This window comes from Gopherus flavomarginatus, chromosome 4, assembly GCF_025201925.1.
Source record: "Gopherus flavomarginatus isolate rGopFla2 chromosome 4, rGopFla2.mat.asm, whole genome shotgun sequence".
In the NCBI taxonomy this organism is placed as follows: domain Eukaryota; kingdom Metazoa; phylum Chordata; order Testudines; family Testudinidae; genus Gopherus; species Gopherus flavomarginatus.
The window spans coordinates 28087101-28099422 of NC_066620.1; the positions used below are offsets into that span (position 1 = coordinate 28087101).

The 12322-nt window shown below is 49.7% G+C and overlaps 1 non-coding gene across 1 annotated transcript; it reads right to left on the minus strand.

Moving 5' to 3' along the window:
• Window positions 1–7429: 7429 nt before the first annotated feature.
• On the minus strand, window positions 7430–7503 carry TRNAK-CUU (transfer RNA lysine (anticodon CUU)). Its single transcript has one exon. It is a non-coding gene; the product is annotated as a tRNA-Lys (tRNA).
• Window positions 7504–12322: the final 4819 nt, after the last annotated feature.

Sequence of the window (12322 nt, forward strand, 5' to 3'; positions counted from 1 at the left end):
GAGTGAATGGGGTTGGCAGGGAATGGGAGGATCTTCCCTCACAGCAGGTGCGTCTGTATCCCTCCCAATTCCTCCCCAGCCCTACCCCAGCCCAGGCTAATCCCAGCCCAGCTACCAGGATTAAATTTGGCCTGGATTCCCCAGCTGCTGGGGGTGGGGCGTGGGGCTGCGAAGAATGAGCCTCTACTCCTCCTTCCCCAGACACAGTTGCATGGGCACAGACCAAAGGAGCCTGCAGCACTGCTGCCTAGAGGAAACTGAGGCACCAGCCACTGACAGACACATCATGGCTCTCCTCATCCTCATCCTCTTTTCCATATACAACCTTGCCAGGGGAGGGGGGGTAAACTCAAGACAGTTGCATAGTTAACCTGTGGAACTCCTTGCAAGAGGATGTTGTGAAGGGCAAGACTATAACAGGGTTCAAAAAAGAACTAGATAAGTTTATGGTGGATAGATCCATCAAGGGCTCTTAGACAGGGTGGGCAGGGATGGTGCTTGTAGCCTCTGTTTGTCAGAAGCTGGGAATGGGCAACAGGGGATGGATCGCTTGATGATTCCCTGCTCTGTTCATTCCCTCTGGGGCACCTGGCACTGGCCACTGTCAGAAGACAGGAGGATACTGGGCTAGATGGACTTTGCCTCTGAACCAGTCTGGCCGCTCTTATGTCTCCCTTGGCGCAGCAGTGCCACCCAGTGGGCAGTCAGAGTAATGCACAGAAGGTGTTTTGCTTGGCGCAGCAGTGACACCAAGTGGCCAATCAGGGTAACACACAGAGTATGTTTCCCTTGGAGCAGCAGTGACACCTCGTGGTCATTCAGGATAATGCACAGAAAGTGTTTCCATTGATACAGCAATGACACCCAGCGGTCAGGTGGTGTAATGCACAGCGTGTGTCTGCCTTCTAGGAGCAGTGACACCCACGGACCAGTCACGGTAAGGCACAGAGTGTATTTCTCACCAAGCTGGGTAATGCACAGAGCATGTTTCCCATGGAGCAGCAGTGATACCCAGTGACCAGCAGGAGTGGCATCAGACTCTTCTCGTTTGGTGGGAGACTGAGGTGGGTAGACAAAAAAAATTGGGGGGCTGTGCCCCCCCATCACCTGGCCTCTCCCATGCCTCTGCTCCTTCTCAGTTAAAGGCCAGGCTCATCTCCTCTCCCACTGGCCAGGGTTTACAGCAATACAACCTTTATTAAAATAAAATAGTGAACAGTTTACTTTCAATAAGCTAAATCTGTCCAAATTTTAGTATTAAATCCAAAGTTCTTAAAGATCCCATCAACAACCAAAACCTAAATGAAAATTTGAAACCAAAAACAATGCTTAATTTAAAACCCAAACATTAAGAAAAACTTTGTTTTAAAAAATAAAAACTAACAAATGCCATAAATTAATAATTTCAAGGTTTTATCAAAAAGGTGTGCTACAGCAGGATGATAAAATAACATCAAATAAATAAGCCTGAACTCTAAAACCTCCTATAAAGGAATTGTATCCTTGAATACTGGCCAAATCTGTATAAAATATGCAGAAGTATGTCAAAACTGGTGTTGCAGGTCAGCCATTCGAATCCAGCAAATGTCAATTAAAATCTCCATTCCAACTTAAAAAACCAAAACAACCCAATAAACCAAAACAGTCACCACCTGAAACAAACCTGCACAGAAGCAAAACTAAACCTGTGCCAACATTGGAACAAATGATGTAAATGTCTAATTCTAACTTCTTGTTTCTTGCAGGAGGAAAGTGTTTTGCACCCCAGTAACCAGGCTATCACTGCAGCTTTTCTTTCACGAAATAAGATTTTACCAAATATAAATTGCCCTCAAATTTCTCTAAGAGAAATTGAAATTGTATCTTTGCACTAATATCCCAAGTGTGCAAGTCCATCCCCTCAGAGCAGCCCCACACCCTGAGCCCAGGGCAGAATCCCAACTAGTTTGGGCATTTGTAACCCTGGGGCCTGAAGCTGATGAGAGAAAGAGAAGTGAGCCATCTTTGAGCTTTCCGATACCACCTGCTGGGAGCACAGGGAATTGACTGAGCGACGTCCTGGCTGATTTTGACCTTGTTCTCCACCAGCAGGCTCCACTGGAGAGCTCGGGAGTGACATGACCATGGGAGCACCCTATGTACATATTAAAATCTGGCATTTGGGGGCCATTGGGGTGAAATGTGGGTACTTTTGGGGTTGGGTCCCACATGCGAAGGGATGTGGACAATTTGGAGAGGGTCCAGCGGCGGGCAATAGAAATGATTAGGAGGCTGGGGCACATGACTTACGAGACCCTACAGGCCATATCCTGTATGTTAAGCTAAGGCAAGGTTAGCATATCTATATTGTGACCTTTTACTAAGAAATCAAAGTTGACCTGTATCTTTTTACTTAAATAGATAAGTACTCACGCCTGTCTAAGACCTTTACTTAGACCAATCGACAATGGAGAATGGCATAGGGTTTTTTTTTTCAGTATTCTACCCACAGACTTAACAGGTACAACACAGGGAACTAATGTGCATATGTACATGTCATCAACATGCACAAACATACTAGCCTGTGAAGTAAGCGTACCCTAACGTTTTGTGGGTGAGGAATGAAATTTGGACATAGGAGGAAGGATTTCCGGTGCTTTTGCCCTATAAAAGAGGTAGCCCACCTCACTAGAGCACTTCACTCTATCATTCTGACTTATTTCCTCCACTCTCTCTCTATGTACTAGCAGTAGGCTGTACTTGTTCTGAAACTTTAAGTTTCAAGGGAACTAGGCTAAGCTCCATTTCCGTAAGTTTTTATTCTTTGTTTATTAGGTTTTGATTTTAAGTTTAACTTAGTCAAGTAAACCCTAAGTAACAGTAGCTTTTTCTAAGCGCTGCATCTTTCACTCAAGAATTGAGAAACCTGAACTGCAAGGCTGGTTCTGTGTCTCTTACCACCAGGTTATCAAGGAAGTGTGGTAAGAGACATTAACCAAAACTTTGTTGCATATAATGCCCTATGTATCTATTGAATAGCAGTAAAGCAACTGTAACTTTGTAACTCAATTAAATTAAATAAAATGTAAGCTAATAAATTAAATTTTCATCATATTATCCAAATTAATATTATTAGTACACCCTAAATCAGGGTACATGGGACAGAGAGTTGGAGTGCAGGTGGATGAGGGCACTGGCCCTGGGAGTGCAGGCTCTAGGGTGGGGTTAGAATAAGAGGTTCAGGGTGCAGTAGAGGGCACGGGGTTAGGGCAGAGAATTGGGCTGTCAGGGCTCTGGAACAAGACCAGGAAAAAGAGAATTGAGGTGAAAGAGGGAGATCAGGCTAGAGCAAAAAGTGGTGGGAGAAAAAGAAGTTTGAGCTGTAGGTGGGAAGAAAAAACTCAACCCCCCTCTTATCAGGGCATCTAAGAACTAGATGAAAGACATCTCTCCCCCACTGCAATAGCAACTCCAGTGGGCCTGGGCTGAGGGGAGAACTCCTCTCCCCAGCAGCTCCAGCTGGTTTGGGCTACAGACATCTTGCCTCCACAGATCTGGTGTTCTTGGGCTGGGACAGGGGAGGGGCTCCTCTCCTCTCCATTTGGGACATGGCGGGATGAGAGATGTGACAGAGCTTTACGGGAAATCATTATTTGCCTGATTCATGTGCCAGTCCTAGTCTCTGCTGACTCAAACAAGCCATTTATCCTGCATGCTGATGCCAGTTTGGAGGGTTTGGGAGCAGTCTCGTACCAGGAAGTGGAAGGCAAATGTAAATCTGTAGCCTTTGCCAGCTGAGGACTGTCTGATAGCGAAACTTGCTATCCCATCCACCAGCTGCAGTTCTTGGGCTTGAAATGGGCCATCACTGAGAACTTTGGAGACTACTTGTGTGGTGCTCAGTTTCAGGTATGGACAGAGAACAATCCACTGACTTATGTGTTAACAAGGGCTAAGCTGGATGCTGCAGGGCAGAGATGGGTGGCTACTTTTGCTAGCTGTGACTTCAGCATTCAATACCAATGATTTGGTATAATAGGGAGTGTGATTTACCAGGAGCACCAATTCTTGGTTGTGGGGAGGATGTAAGCAGGGTCAGAATGAACTCTACCCTGACATCTGTTGGTGATGTGTTGTAAAAGTCTTTTGTTGCTGATGTGCATGGTCACACCCACCCCGCATTGCATGATGGGGGTGCTTGTCCAAATGGTCATTTCGGCTGCTGTGAGATCCCCAATCTCTTTCTTACTAGGGCAGGAGTAATAAAGTGTAGTTATCCTGGTGATATGAATCAAGGACAGTAGAACGGTCCTTAGCAGTTCATGCTTTTGGGAGTCACCCGAACCTACATATATCTCATTAGGCAAGGGACATGGGTTCCAAAGCATAGTGAAATAAAAAAGGTTGAAAATGAATATTTAAATTTAGTATTATGGGTCTTTTTCGAAGTTTCTAACTGCAGATTTTATGGTTTTTTTTCTTTTCTAGTTTAAAAATAAAGCTCTTTGTAATTGTAGTACAAATTCAGTTCTATGCTACAGACCTAAGATCACTAGTAGTTAAGTATAAATTTTAGATGTAATTAGAGTGGGGGGTTCTGATCTCACTTACACACTGAAAGTTGTAAGCAATTTCACAGTTAGGTAAAATGCTCTTTTCCACTCTGACTGCATGGAAATTTTGCAGGTTGGACTCAGAGAATGTAGCTGGGGGGCAGGACTGTTGTGGCACATGCCCCATTTCTGCAACCAACATTTGCTACCTCACTCCATAATGCCACACACAGAGCGACCTTTTACCTTTCAGAACCAGAATATATCACAGAAGAGATCTAATAGCATAAGCTTAAGGTGAGGGACTGTAGCACTAACAGCAATTTTAAGAGATTCAAAAATGTCTCTGTCTTTACACACCAGGAACAGCAAAAAGAAAATCAACTAAAACAACCACAGACAGCTAAACACCCATTCTTACCTCCAACATGCTTTTGGCATTTGGAACCCATACCCGTTAATGGTGAGTACTTTTCAGGTGAGGGTGAAGCTGAAGGCTTAACTGAAAACAGTTTAAGAAGTGCTCCCGTCTCTGGCACTCAGCTATCCAGCTCCCAATGGGGTCCAAACCCCAAATAGATCCCTTTTACCCTGTAGAAGCTGTAATATCCTGTGACCAGGACAGCTGCCTAGCAGACTGCGCATCTGCCTGCCAGCGTGAGAGCGCATAAGGTGCTAATCCAGATAGTGGTGGCTGAGTGGCAGCGGTCATGAAAAACCAGCAGAATGGTGCAGCAAAAGTGTGCTGGGCCCATAACCCAGAGATTAATGGATCAAAGCCATCCTCTGCTACATGTGTGCTTGCTTCTTTTCCCTCAGGGCCTTCCAGCAAGGCAGTGACCAGCAGAGCACCAAGATCCTAGGCCATGAGGCTACCTGGACTGAAGGCAAGAGGCAGGCCTGGGTACGGCGAGGGCCTCCTGTCCTGGAATGAGGCTGCAGTACTTCCTGGTCCCCTTTTCCCACCCACACTGGCAGGCAGCGTGTGCTGCGGGAGAACAGGAAGGAGGCTCTCGGGACACCAGGCAGTGCTGTGTGTGTGGCTGTCAGGGGAAAGAGCCTAAGCTCCTGACTCAAACTGCCATTGACTGGCGTGGCTCTGCACACCGTCAGCCAGGGCAGGCCAGGCTGCGGACGTGACTCAGGCGTGAGCAGCATGGCCGCGCTTTCCTGACAAGGCGTGAGGCAGGCCAAGAGCTTTGCACAGCCTACAGGGAAGTGGGAGGGAGGCGTCTTTGAGCCGGCGTGTCTCGTCTGCTTCTCCTTTGCCACTTGGGCGGAGGTGGGGAGAGAGCGAAATGTTCCTGGCTGAAAGTTTTTATGCTCGGCCTTGAGGATTAAACCTGAGCCTCTGGAACAGCTGCTGGGAGATGGGTTTCTGAATGACATCCAGCCCGGTCTTTGGGCCACTAGCTGAACGCACTGAGGCCAAGAGACAGCAAAATGGGACCTTTGAGGCTCTCCGCAGGCAGGGCCAGCTTTAGGAAGTGCGGGGCCCAATTCGAACATATTCGGCGGGGCCCCGGCAGGGATGACTAAAAAAAAACCCATGTAAATAAAAGCCTTTCATTTCTTAGCAGCCGGTTCCCTGTAAAAAGTTCTGATTTAAGGGATGTGCCACAGTATGTATTTTTTGTACCTATAGGGTTACCATACATCCATATTTTTAAAAATTTCTCCCAGATGGTCTATTTAAGAACCAAAAAGCTGGACATGTCCAGGAAAATACGGATGTATGTTAACCCTACCTAAAATTCTTTTTTAAAAAGATGGGCCTGAACTAGAAATGAGCTCCGTTTCACATGTGTGGGTCCCCGCCACTCCCTGGGGGTGTGCTAGGGTGACCAGATGTCCCGATTTTATAGAGACAGTCCCGATTTGGGGGGTCTTTTGCTTATATAGGATCCTATTACCCCCACCCTGTTCCAATTTTTCACACTTGCTGTCTGGTCACCCTGTGCACATGTGTGGGTCACAGCTGTTCACTGCCTCTCTCATTGCAGCGTGTGTGCAGGGTTACTGCCCTGGGAACTGCAGGACACCAGTGGACATGGGGCTGGCTGGAGGCAGGGCAGGGGCTGACTTGAGGTAGGGTCTGGCTGCAAGCAGGGCAAGGCGTGCGGGGCTGGCTGCAGACAGGACAGGGGGTGCAGGACTGGCTGCAAATGGGCTGGCTGCAGGTAGGACAAGGTGTGTGGGACTGGCTGCTGACAGGGGCTGGCAGCAGGCAGGGGGATGTGGGGTGGAATGGGCTGGTTGGCTTCAGGCAGGGCCTCAGGGGAGTGCACAGGGGTTGGCAGGCCCGGAGACAGAGGAGTGTGGGACTGGCTGGCTTAAGGCAGGGTAGTGCAGCAAGTGTTGACTGGAGACAGGGCACGGGGTGCAGGGCTGGTGCAGGCAGGGCAGGGGGTGCAGCAGGGGCTGGCTGTGGGCAGGGGTGCGGGTACAGGGGGTACAGCCTACCCTGTACGGTAAGTGCCCCCTCCTCCACCAAGGTAGCAGCAGCAGCCCAGGGCTCGGGGGCTATTTAAAGGGCCTGGGGCTCCCATGCTTCCACCGCCCCAGCCCTTTGAATAGCAGCAGGAGCCCTGGGGATGTGGCGGGACTCCGGGGGCTGTTTAAAGGGCCGCGGTGGTAGAAGCAAGGGGAGCCCCAGACTTTTTAAATAGCCCCCAAGTCTCCAGCAGTGGGGCTCTGGTGGCAATTTAAACAGCCTGAGGCTCCAGTCCCTGCTGGGAGCCCCAGACCCTTTAAATTGCCCCCTGGGGAAGCTGGGCCACCCTAGTACAGTGCACCAGCAGGGCTTGGGTGCGGGGCCCGATTCAGGGGAATTGGTTGAATTGGCCTAAAGCCGGCCCTGCCCGCAGGAAAGCAAGGAAGTAGCACAGGCTTATCACTGTCCCTGGGTGGGCTTGAACCACCATCCTTTCAGTTAAGAGCCAAACGTGCTGACCCATTGCACCACAGAGACACAGACAGGCCAGGCTGTATGGAGCACAACAGTCAGGAATCAGCTCAGGGTCCGGTCTAGCACATGCATGCAGTGGTTGGACAAGCAACAGCAAGGAACTGGACTGGTGCGGAGTGAAAGATCTGTGGGAAGGAACCGAAAATAGTACTGGGGCTGCAGTACAGGGCTTGCATACACTTTCTTTGGCCTGTTTTGCTGGAAGAGTTAGCAGGGCAAGCTTGTTAGTCACAGGTAAGGGGGTGAGTTTATGCAAATTCTGGACTCTGGAACCACAGCTGGGGTGGCACATGCACCTTCTCTGCAACCAACCTTTGTTACTTCACTCCATAACAGCACACACAAAGCAACCTTTTACCTTTCAGCACCAAAATATACTGTAGAAGAAATCTAATAGCATAACTTTAAGATGAGAAACTTCAGTACTAACAACAATTCTAAAGATATTCAAAAATACCTCTGTCTTTAGACACCAGACACAAAATCAATCAGACCAAGAACAAACATCTATTCCTACTTCCCACACACTTGGGGAGGGAGGGTTTGGAACCCATACCCCTTAATGATGAGTCCTTTCCAGGCGAGGGGCAAGCTCTCAGGCCTCAAGTGCCAGGTACAGTTACTCTCTCCTTGATCAAAACTAAACAGGAAAATACACTTGATTATTCCTGCCCCAATAACAAAGAGATGGGGGATCCCACAGCAGCTGAAATGACCATTTGGACAAGCACTCCCCTCATGCAATCTGGGGTGGGTGTAACCATGCAAATGACATCAGCCCTAAAAGGCCTTTACAACAGATCACCAACAGATGGCAGGGTAGAGTTCATACCGACCCTGCTTAAACTAGATTGTGGCAAAGATTAAAAAACACTGAATGTTAAAACTCACCAAACGCGAGTGAATCCATTCTCATTGTCGTACCCGCTTCTTAAACGCCACACCTGAACGTAGCCCTCACATGGACAACATACCCTCCTAACTCAGGGTCTGTACGTTAACCTTTTACCCCCAGTCAGGGCTATTGCAGATTCTGTATTCCTTAAGCCACCCGATCTTAAACCGAACTTCGCACCCCCTGGGTAATCTGTACATTGTTCCCTGATCACCAGAAACTTCTACACCTAAATGCTGTACCGTACACCTTTTTCTTCTTTGAATGTCATCTTACTAAAATGTTGACATTTGTTCGAGATCCCGGCTCCTGTTCCCTTGCAAGGAGTGTGCCTTTGCTCCAGGTTTTAGTCTGCTAATACAGTGGGGGCAGGGTGGGGGCCGATTGAGCCAGAGGCGCTTGCCTGCTGCAGACACGGATCAAAGGCTGAACCTCATCCCCCACGAGCTGAAGGCTTAATTGAAAACACTTTAAGCAGTACTCCCGTCTCCGGCACTCAGCTACCCAGCTCCCAATGGGGTCCAAACCCCTAATAGATCCTTTTTACCCTGTAGAAGCTGTAAAAGCCTATGACCAGGGCAGCTGCCTAGCAGCCGGCGCATATACCTGCCAGCGTGAGAGCTCGTAAGGCACTAATCCAGATAGAGCTGGCTGGGTGGCAGAGGAAGTAAAGAGCCAGCAGAGTGGTGCAGCGGACGCGTGCTGGGCCCATAATCCAGAGATCAATGGATCAAGCCATTCTCTGATACACGAGCACTTGTCTCTTTTCCCTCTGGGCCTTCAAGCGATCAAAACCCTCGGCTTGCAGGCCCAGCTCTGTCTGCCATGTGCCTGGGCAGCAGCAGGACAGTCTCAAGAGAGCAGCTCCCACCCATTATCTCTTGTAGTGGAAAGGAAGTAGAATTGTGGTTGGACTTTTGCTATTTCTGTTCAGGGAATCAGTGGCTGTGAGGCAACCCTTACTGATAATGGCAGGAGAAGAGTTCTCTCTTCTGCATTGATGCTGCAATTTTTTGTTGTGCCCTTTCTCTCCCCCTTCAATGCAGGCAGGTAGGCTTGGTGGCTTGGGGATGTGGGTCAAGCCTGGTTTCTTTTGGCAGACACCTGGTTGAGAACTGGTGCTCTACGGTCTTGTCTAAACTGACCAGCCCTAATGTCTGTAGCCTTGTCTCATACTTTGGAAGCCTTTTATTTACCCCTTTCCACTGCAAAAGCGACTATTTAGTCCTACTCTTTCTTTCCAAGCTGCTAACCAGTTACTGATCCATGAGAGGGCCCCAGCCATCTGGAGTAGCTTGTGACTGTGAGTGGCAACCTCAGGGCAGATTGTTAAGAAGCAGAGCACAATCCCCAAACTGGTTGTGTGTTCTAGACTTACGTTTCACCAAGTGTCAGATTCTGGATGACACCCCTTTTATGACTTTTTAAAGCAAACTTGCTATTTTTGCATCATTTGAGCGTTCTGTGCAGAGGACTAGAAATGTTTCTATTAACCTGAATGTTAGATCATTTTAACATTGGCTGGAATCACAATGTTAAATTAGTTCTTATGACTTTAATAACTGATACTTCCTCTATCTCAGGACTAGATATTAAACTGATTTTTGGACTAGGGAGATGGAATAGCAGCTTCCTCCATCCCTTGCACACATCACCCTGTTACTGTGGCACTGAACCCCCAGGAGCGGTGGACCTCCCTATGGGAAGAATATCATGGTTGAAGAGCAGTGAAGAAAAATGGTGTTGTCTGTGTTCCCATTTGGTTTGTTCTGAGTATGTTTTTGAGTCGTTTGTAACTCTTTCATCAGTTATTAGTAACATCTTATTATCAGGCCTCTGAACTGAAAGGCTGCTCTTGCAGGTTTTACTTTGTCGTTGTTTGTAGGTCAAACAGCCTCTTTCTTAGGCCTCGTCTACACTACGCATTTAAACCGAATTTAGCAGCATTAAAACGAATTAACCCTGCACCCGTCCACACAATGAAGCCCTTTATATCGATATAAAGGGTTCTTAATACCGACATCTGTACTCCTCCCCGACGAGGGGAGTAGCGCGGAAATCGGTATTGCCATGTTGGATTAGGGTTAGTGTGGCCGCAATTCAATAGTATTGGCCTCCGAGCGGTATCCCACAGTGCACCCTTGTGACCGCTCTGGAAAGCAATCTGAACTCAGATGCACTGGCCAGGTAAACAGGAAAAGCCCCGCGAATTTTGAATTTCATTTCCTGTTTGCCCAGCATGGAGCTCTGATCAGCACAGGTGGCGATGCAGTCCCAAACCCAAAATGAGCTCCAGCATGGACCGTCTGGGAGGTAGTGGATCTGATCGCTGTATGGAGAGACAAATCTGTTCTATCAGAGCTCCGTTACAGAAGATGAAATGACAAAGCATTTGAAAAAATCTCCAGGCTATGATAGACAGAGTCCACAGCCGGGACTCAGCACAGTGCTGCGTGACAAGCGTAACGGAAAGCCAAAGAATCAAATGGACGTTCATGGAGGGAGGGAGGGGAGACTGAGGACTCCAGCGATCCCACAGTCCCCGCAGTCTTTGAAAAGCATTTGCATTCTTAGCTGAGCTCCCAATGCCTGAACAGTCAAACACATTTTCCCAAGTGTTTCAAGGGACCCTGGAGCTAGGCAAAGGGGTCCAACGGGCAGGGCCCCTGGAGCTAGGTTTAGGGGCCCCAGAGATAGGGTCCCTTGAGCTAGGGTTGGGGGACCCATGCATAGGGCCCCTTGACCTAGGGTAAAGGGCCCCATGGGTAGGGCCTCTGAAGCTAGGGTTAGGGGACCCAGGGGTACAGGGCCTGCAGATAGGGTTAAGGGTCCCACGAGAAGGGACGTTGGAGCTAGGGTTAGGGACCCCATGGGAAGGGCCGTTGGAGCTAGGTTTAGCGTTCCCACATGTAGGGACCCTGGAGCTAGGGCTAGGAGCCCCAGGGACGGGGCCACAGGAGCAAGGGTTGGGGGTCCCAGGGGTGGGGTGCCAGGAGCTAGTGTTCGGGTGTCTAGGGGTGGGGCCCCTGGAGCCAGGGTTAGCGGCCCCATGGGCAGGGCACCTTGAGCAGGGGTTTGGATCCCCAGCAATGGGGCCTCTGGAGCAAGGGTTAGGGGTCCAAGGGGTGGGACCCATGGAACTAGGGTTAGGGGTCCCTCTGGTTGGGCCCCTGAAGCTAGAGTTAGGGGACCCAGGGTTAGGGCCCATGCAGCTAGGGTTTGGAGCCCCAGAGATGGGGCCCATGGAGCTAGGGATAGGGGTTCCAGGAGTGGGGCCCCTGGAACTAGGGTTAGAGGCCCCACGGGTAGGGCCCCTGAAGGTAGGGTTAGGCACCCCAGGGGTAAGGCCCCTGGAGCTAAGATTAGGGGTCCCACGGGTAGGTCCCCTGGAGCTAGGATTATGGGTCAAATGGGCACGAAGCCAGGAGCTAAGGTTAGAGCTCCCACAAGTAGGACCTCAGGAGCTAGGGTTAGGGGCCCCACGGATAGGGCCCCTGAAGCTTGGGTTAGGGATCCTAAGGGAAGGGCCTCTGGAGCTAGGGTTAGGTGCCCCACGGGCAGGAGCCCAGGAGCTAGATTTAGGGGCCCCAAGGATGGGGCTCCTGGAGCTAGGGTTAAGGTCCCCACGGGTAGGGCCCATGGAGCTAAGGCTAGGGGCCCCATGGGGAGGTCCCATAGAGCTAGGGTTAGGGTCCCCACGGGTAGGGCCCCTGGAGATAGGGTCAGGGACCCCAGGGATAGAGCCCCTGGAGCTAGTGTCAGGGACTCTAACCCCCAGATGGCAAAGTTAGTTGTCTGACCGCGAGAGAGACAGGCAACACCAGCAAGGTCCGATCAAAAGCTCTTTATTGACAAGTGCACGCATCAATATAGAGCAGCTCGTCTCCCGAGAGAACCAGCCCGCTCTTTAAATCTTAGTATAAGCCT